The sequence below is a fragment of the Rousettus aegyptiacus genome, unplaced genomic scaffold (genome assembly GCF_014176215.1).
Source record: "Rousettus aegyptiacus isolate mRouAeg1 unplaced genomic scaffold, mRouAeg1.p scaffold_m13_p_3, whole genome shotgun sequence".
Classification (NCBI taxonomy): Eukaryota; Metazoa; Chordata; class Mammalia; order Chiroptera; family Pteropodidae; genus Rousettus; species Rousettus aegyptiacus.
The window spans coordinates 142646956-142672064 of record NW_023416306.1 but is presented as its reverse complement, the minus strand read 5'-3'; the positions used below and the strand labels follow the sequence as shown (position 1 = coordinate 142672064).

Below are 25109 nucleotides of genomic sequence, written 5' to 3'. Positions count from 1 at the left end.
CATTAGGATGGCTACTAACAAAAAACCAAAAAACAAAAAACGAGTATTGGCAAGGATCTGGAAAAACTGGAACCCTTGTACACTGTTGGTGGGAATGTAAAAGGGCACAACCTCTGTGGAAAAAACTATGGTGGTTCCTCAAAAAATTAAAAATGGAATTACCATATGACCTAGGAATTCCACTTCCGGATACACACTCCAAAGAACTGAAAGCAAGGTCTTGAAGAGATATTGGTATAGCCATGTTCATAGCGGCATTATTCACAGTAACTAAAATGTGGAAGCAACCCAAATGTCCACTGAAGGATGAATAGATGAGCAAAATGTGGTATATACTTACAAGGGAATATTATTCAGTCTTAAAAAGGCAATCCTGCAACATGCTATAACATGGATGAAACTTGAGGACATTACGCTAAGTGAAATAAGCCAGTAACAATAAGATAAATACTGTACAATTCTACTTACATGAGGTACTTAGAACAGTCAAAACCATAGATAGAAAGTAGAATGGTCGTTGCTATCGGCTGGGGAGAGAGGAGAATGGGGAGTTATTGTTTAATGGCTACAGAGTTTTATAAGATGAAGAGTCATGGGAATGGTGGTGATGACTGTGCAACAATGTGATAAGGTACTTAATATCACAGAACTGTACATTGAAAATGGTTAAGATGGTAAACTTTGTTATATGTTTTTTACCACCCTCAAAAAATTTAAAACCATCATAAAATGCCTTTCTTCCACTTAGTTTAAAGTCAGTTCTACCCAATCAAAATCAGCCCTGAAGAGAGCTTTTGGGCATCTCGAAAGGTTTTTAGATCACCATTAAGAATTACTGCTTTATAGCACCTCTTGTTACCGTTAAGAAGTTCTTTATAGACATTTATTGTTTTACATTTTCAAGCCACTGCTCTTAGTTCTGCATAAAACAAGGCATAGCTTTTACTTACATCCAAGTACTCAGAAAACAAGAGAACCACAGGGCCAAAAGGAACCTTGATGGTTCAATCTCCAGGAATGAAGACTGCTTCCCTCTCTCTGAAAGAGCTTATCTCCTGTACTGATGTCAGGCTCAGTGACATCATATTCTGAATAATTATTCTGCATAAGCCATAGGGTAAGTAAAGGCATACTACTGTTATTGGGGGTAAACATTCTGATTTCAATTATATATGGAAGATGCCATCGGACAGAAAAATGAACTGGGATGGCTGGCCTGGGAGTTCTGTAGAGTGGTGATACGCCAAATTTTCCACAAGAAGTTAGGAAAAACTGGCCCCTCCTGCTCCACTGACAGGTCAGGAACGAGATAGTATTCGATAGAATACACTGATTATATTCCAAACAGTGGAATATTCTGAAGATGTACTGTTGAAGCGGAAACATGGAAATATGCCCACAATATACTGAAAATTAAAACATACTGATGATCCTGTTTTTATTAAAAAAACTGGCTGTGCAGTTTGTATTGGTGTAAAAAGTTTGAGAAGGCATATACACTAAGCTGTGTTTGTGTATTTTACATAGAACATTTTCATATCTCTTCAAATAACCAAATATCCTTTAGAACTCTCAACCCCATGCCTTGCAATTATATGCTGTGCTTTTCATTCTGGGTGCCTCTGCTCAAGCTCTCTTTTGCTTATGGTCTCCTCTACTCTCTTCCCTAATTAATAATCTTAGTCAACTTTCATCAGTCTACTCCTTTCAGAAAATTCTGCAGAACACTCAGGCCAAATTGTGTCTCTCTTCTCTCTGTATATCAAAAATATTGCTTGTTCATACTATTTAACTTGTAACATGTATCAAATAAGGCATTTCTTGCATAGTTCACTTCTTCACATGTTGACTCTTTATATGTGTTTTTTTCTCTACTAAAAAGTTATTTGTGGGTAGGGGCTAACACTTGAGGTACTTCTATTCTCCATAATATTTAGTAAAATACCCTCCCATGGAGAGGCATGTAATACATTAATGGTATAGCTTAAATAAGATAATTAAAATAGGAAAACAATAAATATTGCTGTTTTTTCAAAAGGGAAGCTGAGAGTACATACACTGTTTGAAAACTTCTAGCACATCCCACCCGACTCAAAACAGTAAACCCATAAACTATTTCTAGGAATTGTTTGGAAAGTATTTTCACTAATGTTTATTATGGAAAAAATAATAGTTTCTATTGATAGTATTACTGGCTCAAAGAAGATTTTTGCCTAGAGCAGTATATCTCAAAGCAATATAGAAGCAGGATGGGCCTAACGGATATACATGGCTGGGTTTCCCCTGTGGAGAAGGAAGTGGCTGGAAGATTTTAATATGTCAGAAGTCCAATTCTGTTTCCTGTCCTATGCTACACTTTAATTTTCTTCATTATAAGGATGGAGGAACTAGTTCATGTCAGCAAAGAAAAGCAGACGTAGAACAGCAGGCACAGGGGCAAAATAAGGCAGGAACAATCAGTAATGAAGTGAAAGCTGGCCAAGAAGTATGAAGAGAATATAAATTCCCTTAAGAAGCCTTAGAAGCATGGGGGAGGACACTGGATGGTGATTTAAGTTATTTTAATGGGGTATTAAAAGAAAGGCTAAAAGTACAGTATTATTTACTATATGAGCATAAAAAAATGAAAACTTTATGGACTTTACAAAATGGACTCCATGGGGGCCATGACAGTAATGTCAACTTGCACATAAGGGGAACACCCTTAGGGTGTAACTGGACTGCCCAAAACTACGATTGTCAACCCCCACCTGTAAGAGTTGATAAGCATGAAGAGCCCCACCTTGTAAGGTCCACATAAGATGAACACCTGATGGACGATGCTCAGCCTAAGCTGATAGCAAGCCGATAGCATCATGTGTCGGGAGCCATTTTGAGACATGATGGAAGCCATTATGAGGCACTGAAGAAGTCACGTAGCTAGAAGCCATAACATGGCTACTGAGTTTGCTTAAACAATGGTTCTAGGAAACAAGAAGTTGAGTTACTACGGTGAGCCTCATAAACTCACCTTTTAAGGTAACAGAATGTTTTACAACCATGGAGACAGGGATATGTATGATCATATGTAATTGACAAGCATTGTTATAGATATGTATGGTGTGCTTTGCTATGGCAAAGTAGTGATTGATTATGGTATTAAAAAAATCACATAAAAAGGCTATGCTAAATAAACTCGGGGCTGCAGCTCTGACTGTATGCCCTCCTGGAAAGATCTTTTCTGTCTTCTCTTTTTTCCCTTAGGCTTCACCCCCCTCTTCTAGGTGCTGTTCGATCTCAGCTGGCTGGCTCCGGCAATCATGGATGATGCACTAGAGTAAAAGACTCTCTGACCTTTTGTCCCATTGTAGCACTGGCTTGGGACTTGTACGCAGTTCTCCATGTCGTCAGTCAACAGAGTTCACTTTGGATACGCTAAGGACTTTCATCCCTTTGCTCTATCCTTTAAGACTCTGTACTCTCCCTCTCTGTGTGTTGTATGTTAACCTGTGTGGGTGCCTGATCCGTTTATCTGAGACAGTTCCACGCAATAAACCGAGCTTTGTGGAAAGTCACAAACACATTCAAGCGTGTTAGTTACTTCAGTTGCCACTTGCTTGTAAGACTTGGCCTACAGAATGTGTCTTGAAAAGGGGCCTATGGTCAAATTAGTTTGAGAAAGTATACACTAAACTATCATCTTGAAGAGTTGCAAAGGATATCAGGAAGCTAAAGATTCTGAGACATCTTTGAAGTTAAAAAACACCATCCACAGCAAATCTGCTTATAATTTATCATTTGAGTTTCTCAAAATTATTTGACCATTAAACCCATTTTCCCCACAATATCTAATAACAGATCATGTGTTATAGTGTTTTATGGAAACTACTTTTAGAAACATTGGTCTGAGCTTCAATTAGGACCTTTAAGAGTTAGCTAAGCCAAGGAGAATTAAAAATATATACCAGTCAAGAAGAAATGTCATGAACAAGGGTGCACAAGGAAAAAAATTATGAGAGAAATTTGACAGGTAGCAAGTATATCAGGTTGCTAAAAGAGTGATTTAAAGTATGGGTATTTTTTTTTTTTTAATATCTGAAGGATAAAAGAGGATTACACAACAGACACTGGAAATTCATTAAGGCAAGATTTATGATAATTTGGTATTGTTTGACTTTAATTACAGATCCTGGAATATTTTTTAAATATTCTCTTTGTAGGAAGTGACACAGAGAGATCTAAATCCTTATCTGGGTTACTATCATGGAAAATAAAATCAGAATTGAAATTTAATCCCTGAATGAGAATTTGGCATACCCTTTGAAAGACTTAATTCCCAAACAAATTGATGCATTTAGATGGCTGGTACCTCCAACTTGTCAAAATGAAAAATAGCTCAAGGCTTGTGTGTGGGGTGGGGGTGGGGGGTGGAGGGGGTAGGGAGCTGAGAAAAGAGAAGTTAAGGGATAAAGATGGCATCACAACATCGATTTAAGCCATATGCTTTCTTCATATGCTTCTCTGAAAGTGGGAAAACAAAACAGCCAAAGAAATGTTACTTTATTTGGAATCTGAGTCATGTTTCTTATGCATTATCCAGAAAGGCAGAAAACAAAGATCAATTTGGCAATGTATTAGGAGGAAATTCTTAGTCACCAAAACTTTAACTCAGCAATCATGCAAGGCACCACACTGAAAATACCTTGAAACAAGGAAAGGGATAACAAAAAGTGGCAGTTTTTTGGGATTATACTATATTTATAGCTAAGTTTGGCAAACAGAATTCCTAGAAATAGATGTTTTAACAATTGTCTGATTTTCGTTTAACTAAGGTTACTTTAAAAAAAAAAAACCTATCATATTTTTATTGACTGATGTCATTCATTGAATCTATACCATTTTTTTTTTCCTATGAGGTTTGAGCCTTTTTTTTTTTTTAATGGTAAGAACATCTAACATGAGACCTACTCTCTTAATACATTTTCAAGTATACAATAGAGTACTGTTAACCAGTAACACAATGTTGTACAGTAGATCTCTAGAACTAATTCGTCTTGTGTAACTGAAACTTTATACTTATTAAACAGTAATTCTCCATTTTTTCCTTCTCCAAGCTCCTGGCAACCATCATTCTACTGTTTCTAGGAGTTTGATGATTTCAGATATCTCATATAAGTGGAATCATGTATTTGCCCTTCTGTGACTGGCTTACTTCACTTACCATAATGTCTTCAAGGCTCATTAATGTTGTCACATATGGCAGGGTGTCCTTGTTTAGGGCGGAATAATATTCCACTATATGTATATACTACATTTTCTTTACCTATTTGTTGTTTGCTTCCATTTTTTGACTACTATAAATCATGCTGCAATAAACATGGGGTGCAAATATCTCTTTGAGATCCTGATTTCCATTCTTTTGGATAAATACCCAGAAGTGGAATTGCTGGATCATATGATAGTTTTATTTTTAATTTTTTGAGGACCCTCCATACAGTTTTCTATAGTGAATGCACCACTTTGCAGTCCACACCAACAGTTTATTTCTCCACATCCTTGCCAACACTTAACTTTTTAAAAAAGTCATAGCCGTCCTAAAAGGTGAGAGATTATATTCAACATACACATATTTATGTACTGAGCCCTTCTGCACTGTGCTTCAACTATATTTTTGTTGTACTTTCAGGAAACTTACTATCTTTGGATATACTTGTCAAATTTTAATAAATTTTTCTTTCATATTTTAATTTCTAAGAGTACTTCTTTAATCCCTGGATGTCCCTTTTCATAGAATCCTATTTTATTTCATGAATATGGTCTTTATCTCTGAGAATATTCATTACAGGTATGTATATGTATTTTCCAAACATCACCACCTTTACTAACCCGGAAAACAAACAAACAAAAACTTTGTATCTAGAAAAGAAACAAAAATAACCTGCACCTAAGTACTCAAAAACAAAGTATGAAACAATTTTCAGTTGCTCTGGATAAAAATCACCTGTTACTACCAGAGCAGTTTTAAAAACTATGCCAGGTGGATTTTGTTTATAGCCAAGAGCTAACTGCTGAGGGTACCAGTAGAAATCTAGAGATGCAAAGACATCTACCCTTAATGATTCTGAAAATACTCTATGAGGTCTTAACTAAATGCCACACCATGGACAAACAGCTAATTCTTGAAGAGCCCTTTGAAAGACATTTGGTCTTAAACATGAAAAATACATTTCATGTTATAGTTTATCAATTATGTAGTAAGCACCGTCCTTCCCCCGCCAATGAAAGGAAAATCTATCCAAGCATCTAAAGAGTCTTAAACAGAAAGAACAAGAAATTAGCATCTCTTTGGATCTACAAAATGGTATTTATTCAAATTCAAGATTTTGGTGGGTCTTTGAATCTAAGAGTTTTCTGTACATTCACAGAAACTGGTTTGTAGAGACAACTATTACTGGATGGGAAAGGTGATAGATCATTCAAGGGATCTATTTATTGCAGGTATTGGCAATGCTTCAAAGGTGGAATGATGAGTTATTGGTTCTAGGATTCACCCTTCATAAATGTACAACAGTGGAATATGAGCTGATAGCATTCCATTACTTATGGAAAACTAAGATGGTAAGAAATAGCCAAAGTTCACATCAGAATATCATAAATGTGCAGTAGGGCAAGTCAATACTTCTACTCATAGTCCAGTCTAGCCTTCTCAAACCTCACACATCTTATCCACTATAAATTCAAATGGGTTAACATGCTTTTCTTTCAAAATCAAGTATCAGGTGAATAAATTGAATACCACTCACAAGAATTAACAGAAACAAATCAATTTATTTTACAGAAAAGGGAACCAGTGACATGAAGTGACTTAACCAACACAACGTCAACAGGTGGCAGACTGAGTGTTTCAATCACTCCAAACTACTGCCCAATGAAAGGGTATTTTATTTCGAGGATATAGAGAAATAAAAGAAAGGGTTTGCAGGGAAAGGTGGGCCTGAGAGGAATCTACAGAATGTCAAAATAGGAAAGTTTTGTTAGCTAAGCCAGAATGAAGGCACTGGCATACAGGATTCCTTGATAAGGTGGGAAAGTGTCTAAAAGAAAAGGTTCTCACCACCAACAATGTGAAAACACCCACAGAAAGGGAAACATGTTTGCAAATCATATATATAATAATGGACTTGTATCTGGGATATATAAAGAACTTACTACTCAATAATAAAAAACCAAATAACTCAATTTAAAACCAGGCAAAAGACATGACTAGACACTTCTCCAAAAATAATATATAAATGGCCAATAAATACACGAAACAGTGCTCAACATCATTCCTCATCAGGGAAATGCAAACCAAAACCACAAGGAGATAACGCTTCAATCCTCTTGACTGGCTATCGAAAAGACAGACAATAAGAAGTATTGGTGAGGTTGTGGGGAAATGAGAACCTTCACATGGTAATGTAAAATGGTGTAGCTTCTTTGGAAAACAGGTTAAACATAGCGCGACCATATGACCTAGCAATCCCATTCCCAAGAGAAATAAAAACATAAGTTTACACAAAAATTCGTACATGGACCTTCATGGCAGAAATATTAACAGCCAAAATATGGAAACAACCAAATGTCCACCAATGGATGAAATAAAATGTGGTAGATCCATACAATGGAACATCATTAGGCTATAAACAAGAATAAAATACTGATACATGCTACAACACAGATGCCATGAAAACAGAATGCTAAGTGGAAGAAGCCAATCACAAAGGACCACATACTAATGATTCCATTTATTTAAAATGTCCAGAATAAGGGAATCTATACAGGCAGAAAATAGATTAGTGTTCACCTACGACTGGAGGGGATAGTGAGATGAAATACCAAAGTTGAGTGATTACTAAAAAAATACAGGGCTTCTTTTTAGGGTGATGACAATGTTCTAAAATTGACTGTAAAGTAGTAAAGGTTGCACAGTTATGTGACTATACTAAAAACCACTGAATCCTACACTTTTAATGGGTAAATTTTATGAAATGTTCTTTTTTTACTTTTCAATCATAGTTGACATTCAATATTATCTTATATTATTACAAAAGGAAAACAGAAAATGTCCCAACCTGGTATTTTCTGTGGCAGTTAACTAGTAGGCAGGTCTTTAAGTCAGAAATTTAAGATTAGCATGTACATTACCCAAATGGCAATATCTGAACTTGGAATCTGGTTCTAGATGCTATGATAAAGGTTGGGAATTTAGTATGGGGGGCAGAGAATACCCGATAACATAAAGGCTGGCTTTGCCCTAATTGCAGCTAAAGAAAAGTAATAATAAAGCGGATAACAAATTCATAGGCCTGATAACTTCTGACGGAGTAGACATCATAGAAGTAAACGTTGATCCTTTACAGAGCTGTGGAGAAAGGGAGCAGATCAGTGGGTAAAGAGTTACTCATTCTGGGAGCCATGAGTTGACCAATTTGGGACAAAAGTGGCTTAGACGGAGATGAGAGAAGTACTGTACTAAGAAGGATAGCCTGTGAACTTTATTGGGGGTAACAAGCCATCCCTGAATCAAGAATCAAAAGGCCATTTTCCATATCACAAGTGTCTCTTAGAAACAAAATGTTTACGTGAACGGGTTTAAACAGTCTTTCGAAAGAAAAGTTAAAATCACACCGGACTGATGATACTTCTGGAGATAAGAGTTCATCTCACGTCTTACCAAGGGCAATTAAATGCACTTAAAGGTTTTACAATGAAGAAGGAGAAATCTGTCGCAATTAAACCTGCAAGAACAACGTGGCTCTGCACAGGCTTGGAAAGTAAAGCAACCAAGCAGTCTGTAAGTGGGCGTCGGGGATCCAACCTACCTCGAGTCACCCGAGGGAAGAAGCGAAGCGAAGGCATCCCATGGACTGCGCTTTTGCAGGTAAACCCGGGTTGGGCGCTCCTGCAGAGAGGCTGCCCAAGGTACCGACGCGGACGCAGAGAAGTTGTGGCTGCCAAGCAACCAACTCACCTCCGGCGCGCCAGGGCCGGCTCCGCGTTTCCATGGCTAACGTTAACTCCCGCTGGCGCCACCCGGCACAGAACTCACCGCACGCTCTGGGGCGGGCAATGCTTGCCCGGCTCGCCACGCCCCTCTGCGTGCGCTCGCAAATGGGTGTCGCTCTTCCCGCCGGCCAGGCAGGGCGGAGCGGGGTAAGAGGCGCGCCTCGTTCGCTCCAGGCCTAGGCCAACGGTCGTCTGGCCGGGAGTCTTACGAATCGCTCGGTCTCTGGTCTTGCTTTGGGCCCAGACGCGGCAACAGCAGCAAGGAGATCGCAGATCTATCCCCGAACTTTCACCGGGGCCGCACCCTTACGTGAGAGCGTCGTTACCATGGTGACGGGATGGTCCGCCGCCGGGTAGAGCTCTCGCGCGGGTTGGACGCGCGGCCGCCATTTTGTGAGCGTTCGGTCGGCTGTGGTCTGATCGCAGACTGGTGGAGTGTAGTGCGATTCCAACCACTCTGGGTCCTGTGACCTATATTAACCACATCCACGCTTTGGCCGCCACCACCCAACGCACCGACGGTAATAAATGTTTTTAAGTGATACTTCATACGTCCTTTACGACTTGGAAGATTTAGAACTGCATATACGTGCACACTCTAGCCCCATTATCGCATTTTTTCCCTCGCGACTGATTTGTGACATATTTAAATACCAGGAACCAAAATGCCCGTCATTGAAACATGTTACTAAAGTATCTGTTTATTAAAATAAGGTAAAGCTACCGCGTTCCAGTAGGAAAAAAAAAGTTGTGGATTGTTAGTACTTAGCGTTAGTTTCAGATTCGGGAATCGTTACAAGTCGCTAAGAAGTCCTCAGTTCGGTAGTTTAGAAGTTATCCGTATACCCTGTGTCTACCGCCTGCATTTTCCATGAAGTTTTCATTTCTTCCGCATGTTGTGGACTTCTTCCAGGTTGCCGGTTGGAAGTCCGCAAGGGAGCCCCTGAGAACTTTAAATTCATCCTAAATTATGTACAGGCTCATGTAAGGGTATTTTGAAGCCATTTTGTTGCTATCAAGGTTTACCCCTTGTGATTGATATCCTAACAGTTATGTATACTTGGGACTTCTGAATGAATGTCTTAAGGACTGTGTCCTTTGGATCTCATTGCAAAATCATACATGCGGACTTTTTTGTTTCTTCATGGCTTTACTGGGAATGATGGCTTAGTTCTTAAGCATTTAGGTTTTCAAGCTATACTATTAAAAGAAATCCAAGGCTTATATAAAATAAGAAAAATTTATCTAGAGGACAAGTATTTTATTGAAAGCATATGGAAGAAAACCCTGTGCAGCATCAGGGATGTACATATACTAGCATTCAAGAGCACAATTTACAGATAGAACCTTTCGTAGTTCTGCGTGAAGGGGAAATGTGCTCTTGGTCCATCTGTAACGTCTCTCACTCTTTTGGGGAAGACATATCCGCATATAATGTGGGTCAGAGTACCATATTAAGGATTTTTGAAAAATCAGCTACTAGAAAGCCAGTGAAGTGTGATTAAGAGTAGAGACTCAAGTCAGGAAGCCTAAGTTGGAACCCTGATCCCACCACTCACTACTTACGTGATCCTTCACTTCAGCTGCCTCATCTTTCTGCCGCTCAGTTTCCATACCTTGTAAAATAGGGCAAATAACAGAACTTACCCAGAGGGAGTTTTGTAGATTGAATTAAATCAAATAACTAAATAGAAATAACTGGCACAGCTTGTGCTTAATAAGGATGAACTATTAATGTAGAGAGGCTGTATTTATAATACCTGTTTCATCACCTTGAATTACACATGACCCAAGCGGAATGAACATTTTTGTTGTCGAAATACCTGCTATGAATATTTGTTGGTTAATTTTTTTTCCAGTATGTTTGTACTTTGCACTATCTTAGAATAAAATTAGTCAAATTTATGGTACAAGGCCTTTGGTTACTTGTATTTATTCATTCAACATTTATTGAAATAATGGATGCTATTTGCCAGGCGCTACACTAATTGCTGCAGATATGAAGTCAAAGCATGATCCCTGTCCTCAAGGAATTTACCAAAATATCACATGAGAGACCAAAAAGGACACCAGTAATTATAGAATGTGTGATAAACAGCTATGCACTGGAACTATAGAAACACAGAATTGGGACACAAATTATTAAGAAATTCAGATGGTTGCAATTGAGTTTTAAAAGGCAAGTAGAAGTTAAGTGGATGAAGATATGGGAGAGGAGGTATTCCAGATAGGGATTCATTCATTTGACAAATATTTAGAGCATATATAGAATCAGGTATGTATATACCTTATTTAATCTTAACCTTATGAGATAGCTCATGTTATTCTCATTTCAGAATATAAGGAACCTGAACTTCATAAAAGTAAATGATAAGATCTGCAATTGAGCACATCTGTATGTCTCTAAGATCTGTATTTTTTTGTTACCCTACTGATTCACATAAAATGAAACTACCAAAAGTCTAGAGCTGCTGCTTCAGCCAGAAAAAAAATGTTTATCTAGGCATATAATGGCATACATGTTTTTGTGTAATGATAATGCACATTTTCAATTCGTACCTGTTCTTCCTCTTGCCAAAAAGTAAAAAACAAAAAACCTGTAAAATCTTCATTGGTCCCAATTGCCCATAGACCATTGAGCAGAAGGCTCTGAAAATAACCATACAGAACTGCAGCAAAGATAGGATGAATTAAAGAGGAGGTAAAATGGCCTCAGGGAATTAGGAAGCTGAACTTTCAGGGCAGGGCAGGAAAATTGATAAAATTTGGTAAAGGATTGGATTGGGATGGGAGTGGGGTGTGGTGGTAAGGAGACCAAAGAAAAAAGAAGAGCCCAACCTTCAAGCTGGGTGACTACAAAGTTTGAAGTACCTGAAAATAAGCACTGGAGGAAGAATAGGTTTGGAAAGAAAGATAATCTTCTTTGAGACATTATATGTTTGAGGAACTTGTGGGATGTGTCTAGTTAGAAATATAGGATTGGACTTTGGGGGAGAGGTCAAGAGATTTGAGAGTATTTTACACTAAAAAAATTCAAATCATGAAATTGGAAAAGAATGCCAAAGTTTGAATATTAGTGGACATGAAGAAAATTATCAGGAGAGAAGAAAGGACATATAAGATAATTTCTTACATGGCTTGTTGAAGTTCATCTCTGCTTTATAACACAGATCATGGTGTATATAGAAATGCATACAAAGGCCATATAAATGGGCATGTGATAGGTAGAAATTTTGGTATTTTTCCATTGTGTTCACAAGTTGGTGGGTTGGGTGACATTGAGTTATGAAGCTATGACCTTATATGAAAGAAAGCTTATATGAAAAGGAGTAACCAATTATTAATTATAAGGTTTAATATTGAAACTTCCTTTAATATAGGAAAAAAATCTCATACTATGTAAACATTCTTAAATAGGACCATCAAATAATACATTATGTAATCGTGGCTTTGCCATTAATTGGTTTCAAGCTTTGTTGAAGAAATGCAATATATATTCAGTTACAGTTCTGAAATTTTTACAGTAATTCCTGATGAGTATAGTGTGAAAGGAGTATAGGGTTTCTCAGATTTTGGTTTTGATCAAGAACTTTGAATTTTCTTATGTAGCTCATAAGTTTTGTTATTATGTCACATCACTAACTTCACAGATTAGATTTTTAACTTTAGAAGTCTTTCAGTTATTATTTTAGAAAGTTATCACCACTGGAAATTTTGTTTTTTATTCTTAAAAATATTTTAAAATGTGGTTGGTATACAACATTATTAGTTTCAAGTGTGTACAATATAGTGAATTGACATTTATATACCTTGCAATGAGATCACCATAAGTATAGTTACCATAGGTCACTGATAAAAATTTATTTTAGGTAGCTATTTTAAAAAACAGTAGAATTATTGAAAAGCTGAACAATTATTACATTGGGATATTTAAAAGGCTAGAATTTTATTTTTTAAATTATGTTAAATTTTGTAAAAGTTCATGAATATAACTTCAGTGAAAAATCAAATTTTAAGAGTAACCAATCTCTGTAAATAGCCACAGGAATATTTACAATTTGACTGTATAAAAATTAAGTTACACACAGATCAGAATTAATTACAATGATTTCCCTTTATTTTGGCATACATAATTAAAAATTGACTATGCAGATTTCATAGTCTTTATCCCCAATGTCCTATACTAACCTCTTCTAGTGACAGTATTATCAAGGGTATGATATCTTCTTATTAGCACCTTAATTTTTAAAGCTAGCATTGAAGCTAGTAACCTCCAATAGATGTTCTTTTTCCTGGCATTTGCCTGCTAATTTCTTTGTTTGTAAATGTACCAACTGTTTAGAATTCTGTGAACATTATCTTCACTTTCTTATTAATGAATATATAAGGAAATGCAATGAACAAGTTGCCTGATATAATTTCAGTTGTAATTAAAGTAGAAGTTGTAATTAAATAAGAATGTGTGAGTGGGGGGAAAGTTAAGTATAATTTGCCTTAAGGTAGAGGAAAGTTTATATACCATCTCACAATCTTTGCAGACTCATTATACTATTGCTGTAGAATGGAAAAGTCCACACTGGTTAGAATTACTTCCTACAGCTTATATTGCGATACCTTCTTCAGGTTAATATATTAAAAAATAAGAAAACTGAATAAATATTTAGGGCAAATGAAACCACATTTGGCAAATAAAATTTATACATAACATATAAATAACAATAATATATCAACGATAACCTTTGTTGGTGGGATAGTATATTGGAATTACATTTTGAAACTTAGCTTGGCTCTAACAAACTTTAAAATGCAGTTCGTTTTGACAGGGAAATTTAATCTCTAGAAATAACACTTTACAGATATCTTACCTTGACAGATATCTCACCTAAGTGTGCAGCAGTATTTGTATAAAGATGTACTTAGAACATTTGTAATAGCAAGATAAAACATTTTTCAGTAAGGAACAGATTAAATAAATTAGGTTTAAAAAGGGGTACATCTATGTGTACTGGTATGCAAGCATGTCTAAATTATATTAAGTAAAAAATTTAAAAATTTTTATAGTGTGATCTTATGTAAAAATTAGAGGTATACATAAGGAAGCTTTGTATATGCTTATTTTTATATATGAAACAATGATAGAAGTTAACCTCTGAATAGTTTAACTCGGGTTTAATGGGAAGGGGAACTTTAACTTTTTACCTTTATTTTTGTGCTGTTAATATATTTTTAACAATCAACATGTATTGCTTTTATCATCTTTAAATCATAAAATGAAAAACAAAATTAAATTGACAATCCATAATACCCCATATACCCACCCCAAAAAACCCCACCAAACTGCTAATAACAAGAAAAAATGACATAGTACCTTTATCCAGAATATAATTTAGAAAATATAGTTGCTAGTTTCTATGAATAAATGATTACATTAGTGATGCTTTTGTAGGGCGAGAAATACTATATATTTTTTAGTGCTATATGAGAGTTGAAAATTACAATAAGTTATCTGATATACTGATAAATTTTGTGTTTTGGTAATAAGAGATTGCTTAGAATTGGGACCACTTTAGTGCTTCATCAAGAGGAATCCTTAAAGTTAGTTCATTTTATATTAAATGAGTGCATTCACTGAATTTATGTACATTCTAAAGATTATTAGGATTTCTAATGTTGTATATAAAATCTCAATTTTTAGTGTAATGTATGTAAAATATACATGCATCGGTGTATTTATATACAGATATATATATACATGTGAAATACTTATACATTTAGAAAGTATATGCTGTAGATAACATGCAAAATAAAATACATGGCAGTCCTATTTTATTGAACTAACAATCACTAAGTATTAATGGAAGAGATTTTCATATGTGTTTTGTTTCTAGCAATATAATTTTAAAATATAACAACTTTTTAACAAAAATTTTTGCCAGGAATTGATTTTCTTTTAGCAGAGATACCTTATAGGTTCTTAGTTTAAGTGAAAACCAATGTATAGAGATTAATATTAGAATAATTGTTAATCCTACTGAATCTAAAACATTTTACTTATAAATTTCAGACCAAATATCAGATTCCTGTTTTTACATTGATATTTTCCTCCTAAAAGACTTCGTAATTAGTAGAAAATGTATATACCAGTGAAGAGCAGCATATAAGAAAGAGCTGCATTTACTTGTAGAGGTAACTATCAAGAATAAACTATGGATATTTTTATTTGTGGTTTTTATATAAAACTAGTCTATGGATTTTTTTCCCTCGTGAATTTATTCCCTCATAACTTTTTCTTCTGGCAACAATAATGAATAAAATTTAAAAGACAACCATTATTTTAAGGGAATAAATGTGCTGCCTAACACACATAAGAAAACCAAATACTCATACTCTCTACTGAAAAACATTAAATTAATATATTTTATTCTAAATGACCCAGTTTGTATAGAGGCATACTCTCCAAATTCCACAATTCAATATTCCTGGACAGGGGATTCCTGTATCATTGGTATACCCCAAAATACTGTGGGCTAGAACATTGGCCTTTGAAAACCTACAAGTTACATATACTCTATAAAAAAAGACATGTTTTGTTTATGTATGTCTCCTTTCCCCAGTACACATTTTTGTTAGAAACACAAGGCATCTGAAAAATACTAACCTGAATATGATGTGGATTCTTCTAGAAAGAAGTCTTATTTGTTTTTCTCCTGATGCACATAGTGAAACGTTTGCTTTTTGAGACAGTATACAATCTTTAAGAACAACAAGGAGGGCCCTGAGCCGATTTTCCTCTTGTTTTGATTATAGCTTCAGTATCCCACTCAGTACTGCCTCCCCCCAAAGAGAATTACTCATTCTGTTCAGAGACCTACCTGAGAACACTCTGAAACACTTTGTCCTCTTTTCGTAATCTCCATTTACTAGACCAATATTTCCCTCACTCCTTATCAAAGCATGAATCTAATAACTGATTTCTTTGTTGGATAAATGGACATAGGAACTTTACTCCAGATTAAAAAAGTGAAAATTTAAGAAAACAGTGTTCTTATTGTGAAGGAAAAAACCAACAATTTTCATAGAGCTGTTTAGAAAGCATATTTAATCAGAAGTAATGAAATTTGAGTTATAATACACTGTCAGCAAGAAACTTGATATTCGACATTGAGCAAGTCACTTAAATTCTCCAGACCTCAGTTTCCTCAGTAATATTAAGAGATTGGTCTACATCTCTAAATTTCCATGTAATGCTATATTTCTGCTGTTGTATTTTGTGTTAAATTGATCATGGTATGGGTGGGAATAAAGACAAGCTGTAACATTTTTTCATGCAGTTTTTTAAAGGTATATAAATTTTCTCAGTAACCATACTTTAAACATAAGAGTGAACTTTATTTATTGTTAAGCAGACCTAAACAAAATATGATTATCATTGGAAAACTAAACTCTGCTAACATCTGTATTGAGCACTTTACCTGGGACAGTGATTTCTGTCAGTATTAACATCAGGTGATGTGTTATCTTAACAGAATTCATTAAGTACCAACAATTTACTTCCTGAGGGCTCTCTAAGGTCAATTAAATAAAAATGTTAAAGCCAGTATTGTTAAGATTTCTGCTACATAATAGTCAAATTATTTTATGTTTAGCCTCTTTGATTAACAGTAGTGGTCAAAGATGTCGAAGCCCTCAAAGGTGATTTTGAAGGTGGAGAAGTGGTAGGGCTACCCAGGCAACAATCAGAAACAATTAGGAAAAATGTACCAAATGCATCATTCTTTCTCTAGGCTGCATGACAAATTACATTTAATATTTCAGGCTAGTTGCATTTTAAAATAAGGCCTCCAACCAAGCCATTTTCAAGGCAGCTCCAATCAAAAGATGCCGCTTAAAATTTTCTTACTGCTATAGAAATGAAAAGAGTGATTGTCTATGTTGATTAGCTTGAAGATTGCTTTGGGAAGAATTTGACAGTTCTAGTAACATTCCCATCATAATTTACAACCTGTGAAAAGAATTGAATACTACATTGAATATCATGATAGTTTGAAGCTTCCTTTTTATCTGATAATTTGTTCTACTACTCTTAACATAAAGAAGGGATCCTATATTGTGTATTTTTAAAATGAATATATAATTTTTAAAATCATGATTCTTTAAAATTATTCTCAATTAGCTCAATAAGAGAATAAATATATAGCATGATAAATATATCAAAGTATTGATTCCTAGAATGTGCTAATCACACATCATTTAATGTCAAAGAACTAGCAGTTTAATGGATAGAAAATTCACAAGGAAAAGGAACAAAATAAGACAAGGAAAATTTAGAACCAACATACTTTGGTTATGATGAGTTGAGTATGGCTGATACTATTTTATTTACTTATTCATAAATGCTAAATTGAGGTTATACCTCCGATACCACAAAGTGTGGCAAGTTAGGAAATTGATCCTACAGTAATATTTTATGTTTAAAAGAACGGTTATAATTGAGTGAAATTACATTACACTTGGCAATGTATAGGGAAATATTTAAATATCAAGAAAGACCTTTATGCTGGCAAGAAGATTCATTATTTTATGGACTTTCTGATTTGAACTAAAGATTCAGTGATAGTAAGGATTCAGTTAAATAACATTATCATTGTTCATTCATGAATTCAATTAGTAAAGATATATTGTGTGTTTACTAGGTGACAGGCAATTTGTTAGGAATTAGTAATACTTAGAATGATAACAGTACCATCATGGGTCCTAGTGGTGAGAGTGCTGGGGTAGTTCAAACCTGTATGATCCCTTTGGAAAGAAATTTAGTGATATTTATCAGCAACTTCATAAAAAATGCATAAAAAATTAACTGATGAGTACCCTTTTATAGAAAGCATTCAACACACATATGCATGTATGTGTTTATTGCATATTTCTAATGTTTAAAATTGAAAGCAACTTAAAAGTTTGATGATTAAGACAATAAAGTATTTTTATTAAATACAATGCAAACATTAAAATGATTATATTGGCTTTGTAATATGAAAATGCTTAGGATATGATATGAAAAAAACAATTGTATTAAGTATTACAATTCTGTAAAAATACATAAGTGAGAAAACTTTGGACTTTAGAAAATGATAGTGTATTAGCATGGTGGTATTTTAGATGATCATTTTAATGTTTTTTTTGAAACTTTGTATATTATTTAAAAATAATAACACTTTTCCTTTTTTTAGGCGAGGCAACCCTTGGTTGACCTCACAGATTGCAAGGACCCTGTCAACTTACAATCATTTATTTATTTATTTTTTATTTATATATTTTATGCCTACAGCACCTGGTCTTCCTAGGTGGTCTCCCATCCAAGTACTAACCAGGCCTGACCCTGCTTAGCTTCTGAGATCAGATGTAATAAAATGTTAATGTATAAAAGTATCCCCAAATTGGAACCCTTGGACATTGCTGGTGGGAATATAAAATGGTACAGGTGCTGTGGAAAATGATATGGTGGTTTCTCAAAAAATTGCGTAGAGTTACCATATGATCCAGAAAATCTACTTTTGGGTAGATACACAAAGGGATTGAAAGCAGAGACTCAAACAGATATTTGTACACCAATGTTCATATCAACATTATTTAAAATAGCCAGTTGGTGAAAGCAAACCAAGTGTTCAATAGGTGAATGGATAACAAAATGTGATAATACATACAATGCTCAAATTTATGATTTGGAATCTACTCATTTTTCCTGCTTTGCTTTTCTAAGCACATGTATGTTCATAGTAGCAAAAAATATATTAGTCAGACTGAAATGAACTTTTAATGCTCATTCACAATTTTAGAGGTGAAAGAGATGCTTGTGTTAGAAATAAGAAGCCAGAGGTCCAGAGAAGTTAAGATTATATAGATAGGTAATGACATATCTGACTAGAGTGGAGCCCATTACAATGTTTAACTTTTTATACCACCTCAAGCAAGCCAGATTCTAATCTTAAAAAATTAATCTTATGAAACATTCTATTATTTCTTTTAGGAGATTCTTATGCATGAATTTCCTCTGATATAAGTTAAATCTGTGTCTTTTACTCCTGCTTTTAACTTTCTCAGGCAATTATAAACTTCACAGCTTTTCTTTTCCCAAGCCATAGTTTCTTTGATCCTGAGAAGTTGCACTCTCTTTACTTTTAAAACTAAACTGTTTAGTAAACTGATGTCCAAATATCCTTCAGTGGGAATCCACTGTAGGAAGTGAGGAACTATATTTCTTCAAATTACTCTTTAAGTGTAGGGCTCAAAATAGAAATTATATTATTATCTTCTAGATCTTATGCATTGCACTAGGTCAGAACATTTTTGTTGCAAAATTGATGGATTTATTGGCTCATGTAGTTGAAAAGTCCAAGAATATATCTTAAGGAAAGACTGAAGCTTAAAGACTTTTTCCATCTCTTGGTTTGCATTGCTTTATTCTTGAAATAAATTTTCTCCTGGAGGCAGGTAAATGCCTTCAGAGCCTTCGGATTCACATTCTTCTAGTTAAGCATTTGCAGTGGAGGAAATAAAGAACTCTCTCCCAATGTCCATATCTCAGTTTCAGGTCCTGTGTGTCTACCCCTATGAGCAGCAGCCCTAATACTAACACATAGAGTCAGAAAGGTGTTTCCCAAAGGAATCTGAAAGAGGGTGGGAAAATTATCTGGGCAGACAAAAAGGACAACTCTCATAGTCTACTATACACACTTTATAGTGAAGCAACTTTAAAAAATATAAACATGAATGTTCTTGTTTAATTTCCTTAAATTTTTTAAATCATTTAATGTACTGCATATTTGTCATTGTGGGAGCCTTAGTGAGAAGGCAGGCCACATTCCCATCATGGAAGGTGAAAAATACAGATGATTTTTAAAACTCATAACTAAGGTTTTGGACGACAAGCTAAATTTGGCCATCTCCTTCCTAGGGCTTTCATTGTAAAACATGGGAAGCAAAGAAACAGGAATAGTTAGAATTCATTCTGATGGCAACAGGAACATCCAGGCCCCAGGAGCACCCATGTAGCAGCAAGGTACTGGCACCTGAATTAAGTTGTTCTTGTGTTATGATGCTGCCTGTGATTCTGACCACCCGCCTCCAGTTGGTAATTACTCATTCTGTAAGCCTGGCTGTCCACCCTTCTTGTTGATTGTGTGAGCTTTTCAATAACATAAATTCCTTTTCTGTTTAAGTTGACCAGGGTAATTTTCTGGTAACCAAAACCACTCGCTGACTGATACATGAAGATTTTTAGCTGTTATTTTGAAGTAAAATTATTTTTTCTAAGGTGCTAATCTTTGGTAAATATAAGCATGATTCCTGTTTTATATCTTAATTCTACAGTTTATTCTTCTGCGGCCTCTTTTATATTGAGATTAAATCACTTGCAGTTACCTTCTAATATGACTCATTCAGAACCAGCTGCTGCCTTCATTTTATATCCTTTGCACTAAACTCTTTCCTAAGATCTACAATTTTTTCTTTAGGCTTTCTCTGCCATTTAAAATAAGACTGGATTTAGGTATTCTAGTGTCACTGTGGAGGTTCCACAGTCTGATGGGACAGTCCAGTTTACTATACCGTCATCCGTAGTTTCCTCCTCTTGATCCAGCTAGAGCTCTTTCATCACATTCTTGTTCCAAACTACAGGATGAAAGGAAGGGAAATTGTTTTCTTTTCCTCTTTAAGGAAATTTCCTAGAAGTTTCCATACATATATCACTGGCCAAAATAAATGGCCACATTTAGTTCCAAGGGAAGCACTGTGCCTGGCTAAAAGTGAGTTCTTTTACTGAAGGAAGATGATAGCACAGACACTGATGGGTAATTAACTGGTTGTCTTCTCCACAATTTCTACTTCTTTTACCTATTTATAGATAAATTCTCATTTTTCTAGTTAAGACATGGTTTATTTTATGTTCTCGGACAGCTTTGTACATTTTTAGTTCAATTAGTATAGTAAAAACTTGGGAAAAAATAGTTTCTTTTATAATAAAAATTTAATTTTTTTAATTACATAGTTTTTATTGTATAATTATACTTATTTCAATTGCCTAAATAGTGGTTAACTTTTCTTAATAAAATTGCCATTAATTCAGTTATTTTCAAAATATGGCTTCGTGTGTTGTTTTTATAAAAGAAATGCATATTTTAAAACAAACTAAATTATTTGTAGACTGTGATATGAAAATAAAATATAGAAGATCCCTAGGACCTTCTTGAATCCCCGAGTTCATGAAGAATGTGTAAAATACAGTAGTATTTGGGCTTATAACCTGATGGTTTTGTTCCTATACTTAAGCATCAGCAAAATAACAATTTGAATCAGGAACATCGTCACAAATTTATATTTCAAATTTATAATTTTTTTAAAGGAATAATTTTGAACATACAGAAAAGTTGTAAAAACAGTGCACTTTCCTGTACCTCGGTTCCCCTAATGTTAATATTTTATATAACAGAACAGTGATTGAAACCAGGAAATTAACAATGATAAATACTGTTAATTAATCTATAGACCTTATCATATTTCACCAGTTTTCCCACCAAAGCCCTTTTTCTAGTCCAAGAGCCAATCTAGAATCTCACATACTAACTTTCTTGTCATGTCTCCTTAGTTTCCTCCAATTCAATCTCTGACATTTTCTCAGTTTTCATCATTCAATGCCTTGATCCTTTTGAAGAGTTATTTACCAGTTATATGTAGAATGTCCTTTAGTTTCGGTATGTCTGATATTTTCTCATGATCAGATTATATATTTTTGAAAAAATACCACAGAACTGATATTGTCCCCTTATCAGTACATCATGTCAGGATATTGATATATCTTATTATTGGTGATGTTAACTTTGATTATTTAAAGTGATGTTTACCAGGTTTTTCCACTGCAAAGTTATTTTTCTATTTGTATTTAAAAGTTCTTGAAACCATTCAAATATCCTTCCATTTACTAATTTTAGTATCCATAGATGATTCTTACCTACAACAATTATTACTGTAGTATTTCCCATAATCATCAATATTCTTTACATGTTCCAGTGTGTTTTTTCCACACCACCAAGTTCTCCAATTCTCGGTAGACACTGCCTGGATGTACTTAACATTGAACTCAATTGGGAGATAGCACAGGTTAAGGGCTCTGTCTTACAAGACTGGCCCCACTTCTTAACACCAAATGCAAGTTCGGAATTTTACCTGTGCTTTTGACAGACTGGCTATAGAATGGAGATTCCCATGATCCCCTCTTCAGTTATTTGCTACAGTAGTTCACAAAACTCAGAGAAATATTTACTTATATTTACCAGTTTATTATAAAAGATAATATAAAGGACATAGATGAAGAGATAACATAGAGCTGGGTCCAGAAGGTCCTGAGAGCAGGAGCTTCTGTCCCCATGGAACTGGGATGCACCACCCTCCTGCCACATGGATGTATTTAATAATCTGGAAGCTCATGAAACTCTTCTTGTTCAAGAGTTCCTACAGAGCTTGAATTTCAAGATTCTGTTCCCCATTTCCAGAGGTCTGGGATGGGGCTAAAAGTTCTAACCCCCTGGTCCTTCCATTGACCAGCTCCATCCTGATGCTATCAAGGAGCCACACCCTAAGTCAGCACATTAGCATAAACTCCTATGTGCTCTAGAATGACTTAAGGGGTTCCTTTTGAATTGCCACACATACAACAGATAAGGAAGGTACTATTGGGTACACAGCACTTGATTACATTATCTGATTCTTCATATACAACACAAAGCACTCTCAACTCACATCTCAACACCTTCCCAAAAGGTAGAGGTAGCCAGACTATGAGTTACTTTGCTTTTAATTCCTATGTAGTTTATGTGCATGCGTTCTTTTTTTTTTTTCATTATAATATCACTTTCATATGATAGGGCTCCCTTTGGGCCAGGACATCCAAGAGCGGTCATGAAGTTAGCCTTTACCAAAACCTTAAACAGATCTTTGACATATTATTCTTTTTGTTAGTTTCGTATCCTGTTTTCTCTGCTATATTATTCATGTGCTCATCTCTTTAATACATAGGTCATTTAACTGTAGTGAGCCTGATCACACAAATGAATAAGTGGATTTATATCAAAGGAATAGAATCAATTTTTAAAAACTTACAAGCTCACAAGTTTTTAATATTTTTATATAATCTTACACTTTTGATTAAATTAGTGAGAGTCGATTTTAGAATTTTTTAAAAAATTGTTTTTGTTCTCCCCCCTCAAAATCCTAAGAAGATTCATAAAAATAATAAAATTACAAATTCAGTGGGAAACAAAACAGTATGTACACATCGATGATTGATTTCAAAATTAAATAAATGTTTATGACCCAATAAGGGAGTCACGAGCTTATTTATAACAATCTTACTTATAACCAAATATGAATAAAATTATTCTAGACACCAATATTCTACTTTGTTCTTATTTTCCCTACTAGGCTCATAATAGTAGTCTTTATTGATCTTTTGAATATAATTGAAAATAACTGATCAAAAAACATTCAGGATCTAATATTAGAAATAAATATCTCACTTTTTAAAGTCGTTTTTGAGCTTTAAGAGAAAAATTTCTAATCAAAAACTATTTTTTCCATTTTTGCTCTATGAAAATAATGCTCTTTAAAAAGTTAAACTTGTATAATCTTTAAAAGCTGTTTTTAATGATTTCTAAATATTGATGTGACTGAAATACTCATGTTTTGAGTACATATTTCTATTCTTATTTTCTTAAACATTGAAAAAAAATCTGGAAATGGCATTATATTAAAACAGTTCTATGGTACTAGAAAATCTTTACTGTTTCTGACGTCTGTTGTAGCTGTTGTTTAAATTCTTGATAATGTCAATATGGTTAATGCTAAATCTTAAAAAGAATAAATAGGTATTTACAACATTTAATAACAAAACTACTAAAGAATGAAAATTATGTGGCTGACATTCTCATACTTATTTTTTTTGAGAGTTAACAATGGCCCAACCTGTTAACATTAACAAATGTTTGGGCTTAACTTTAGTTTTTATTTATAGAGGTTTTAGATCTATTTCCATAAATATATTTTTACCTTTATTCAAAACATACCAATATAATGCTTCCATTCACTGTACGAGAAAATATTAGAACCTTCACCTAACTTGAAATTATTTCGGCATCTTAGTAATTGAACACACACAAAAAAACAAGAACAAAAGCACAAATCAGGGATCTTGGCCATAAAGAACTTTCAAGGTTATATTCTCAATTAAGGACATATTCTATACTCTTTTTGTCAGCTAGTTTTCAAAAATTGTAAATCATGCACAACCATCACCCTACAAATCATTGCAAATAAAATTTAATTTATTTTTTTACTAAAGCAGGAAACTATATTATTATTTAATAAAAGTTTTCCCAAAATGTGGAAGACAAGTCTTCTGATTTCCAGCTAATTAAAAAAAATTAAGCCATTCAGTTATCCTAAAGTAGCCTATGAGTTACATATGTTATCTAGACAAGTTTTCTTTTTCAGTATTTTATAATTGTACACTAGTACCTTTGCCACTAACTCTAAATTAGCCCTGTTTTTGGAGAACAGGAATTTTCACATATATAGTGCACTGATTGAGACAGACTACAAGATTAAATTGTTATAATTATATAAGTGAGACCTATATATTGCATTTTTACTTGTATCGTATATGTGGTATGTATATATAAAATTTACAGATGTACACTATGGTGTTGCCTAAAAATTACAGTAGTGGCAATTTTTAAATTGCTTTGTTGCTAACAAGGGCTTAATACCTAACATGGAAGAGTCCTTCACAAGGTAAATTAATCAGGAAAATATGCCAATTTTGACTTCATTTCCATCCTATTGAATTACTGCATTCATTCTCTTTAGATTTAAAGCTCTACATGCTACTCTTCCTCAACACTCTTCACAGAATTCCAGCTTGCTTTTCACCTATCTTTTAGCAGTTTAACATAGATGGCTGGATCAAGTCCATTGTTTCAATTGTATGTAGCTTAAAAAGCTCTGTGGTATTTTAGTCTTTTCATTGTATTTGG

General features: G+C 34.5%; 1 protein-coding gene across 4 annotated transcripts in view; it reads right to left on the bottom strand.

Moving 5' to 3' along the window:
- The window catches only part of PCNX4 (pecanex 4), a 40734-nt gene extending 31428 nt beyond the window's left edge, over positions 1 to 9306 (bottom strand). Inside the window, exons 1-2 of one of the 4 annotated variants that reach the window (XM_016162401.2) lie at positions 8844 to 9302; positions 469 to 527 (exon numbers count right to left, since the gene is read on the bottom strand). The gene's annotated coding sequence lies outside the window, so the exon portion shown is untranslated. Of the gene's footprint in view, positions 1 to 468; positions 528 to 8843 lie in introns of all 4 variants that reach the window. The other 3 variants (XM_016162405.2, XM_016162400.2, XM_016162403.2) reach the window with 3 other exon arrangements.
- Positions 9307 to 25109: the final 15803 nt, after the last annotated feature.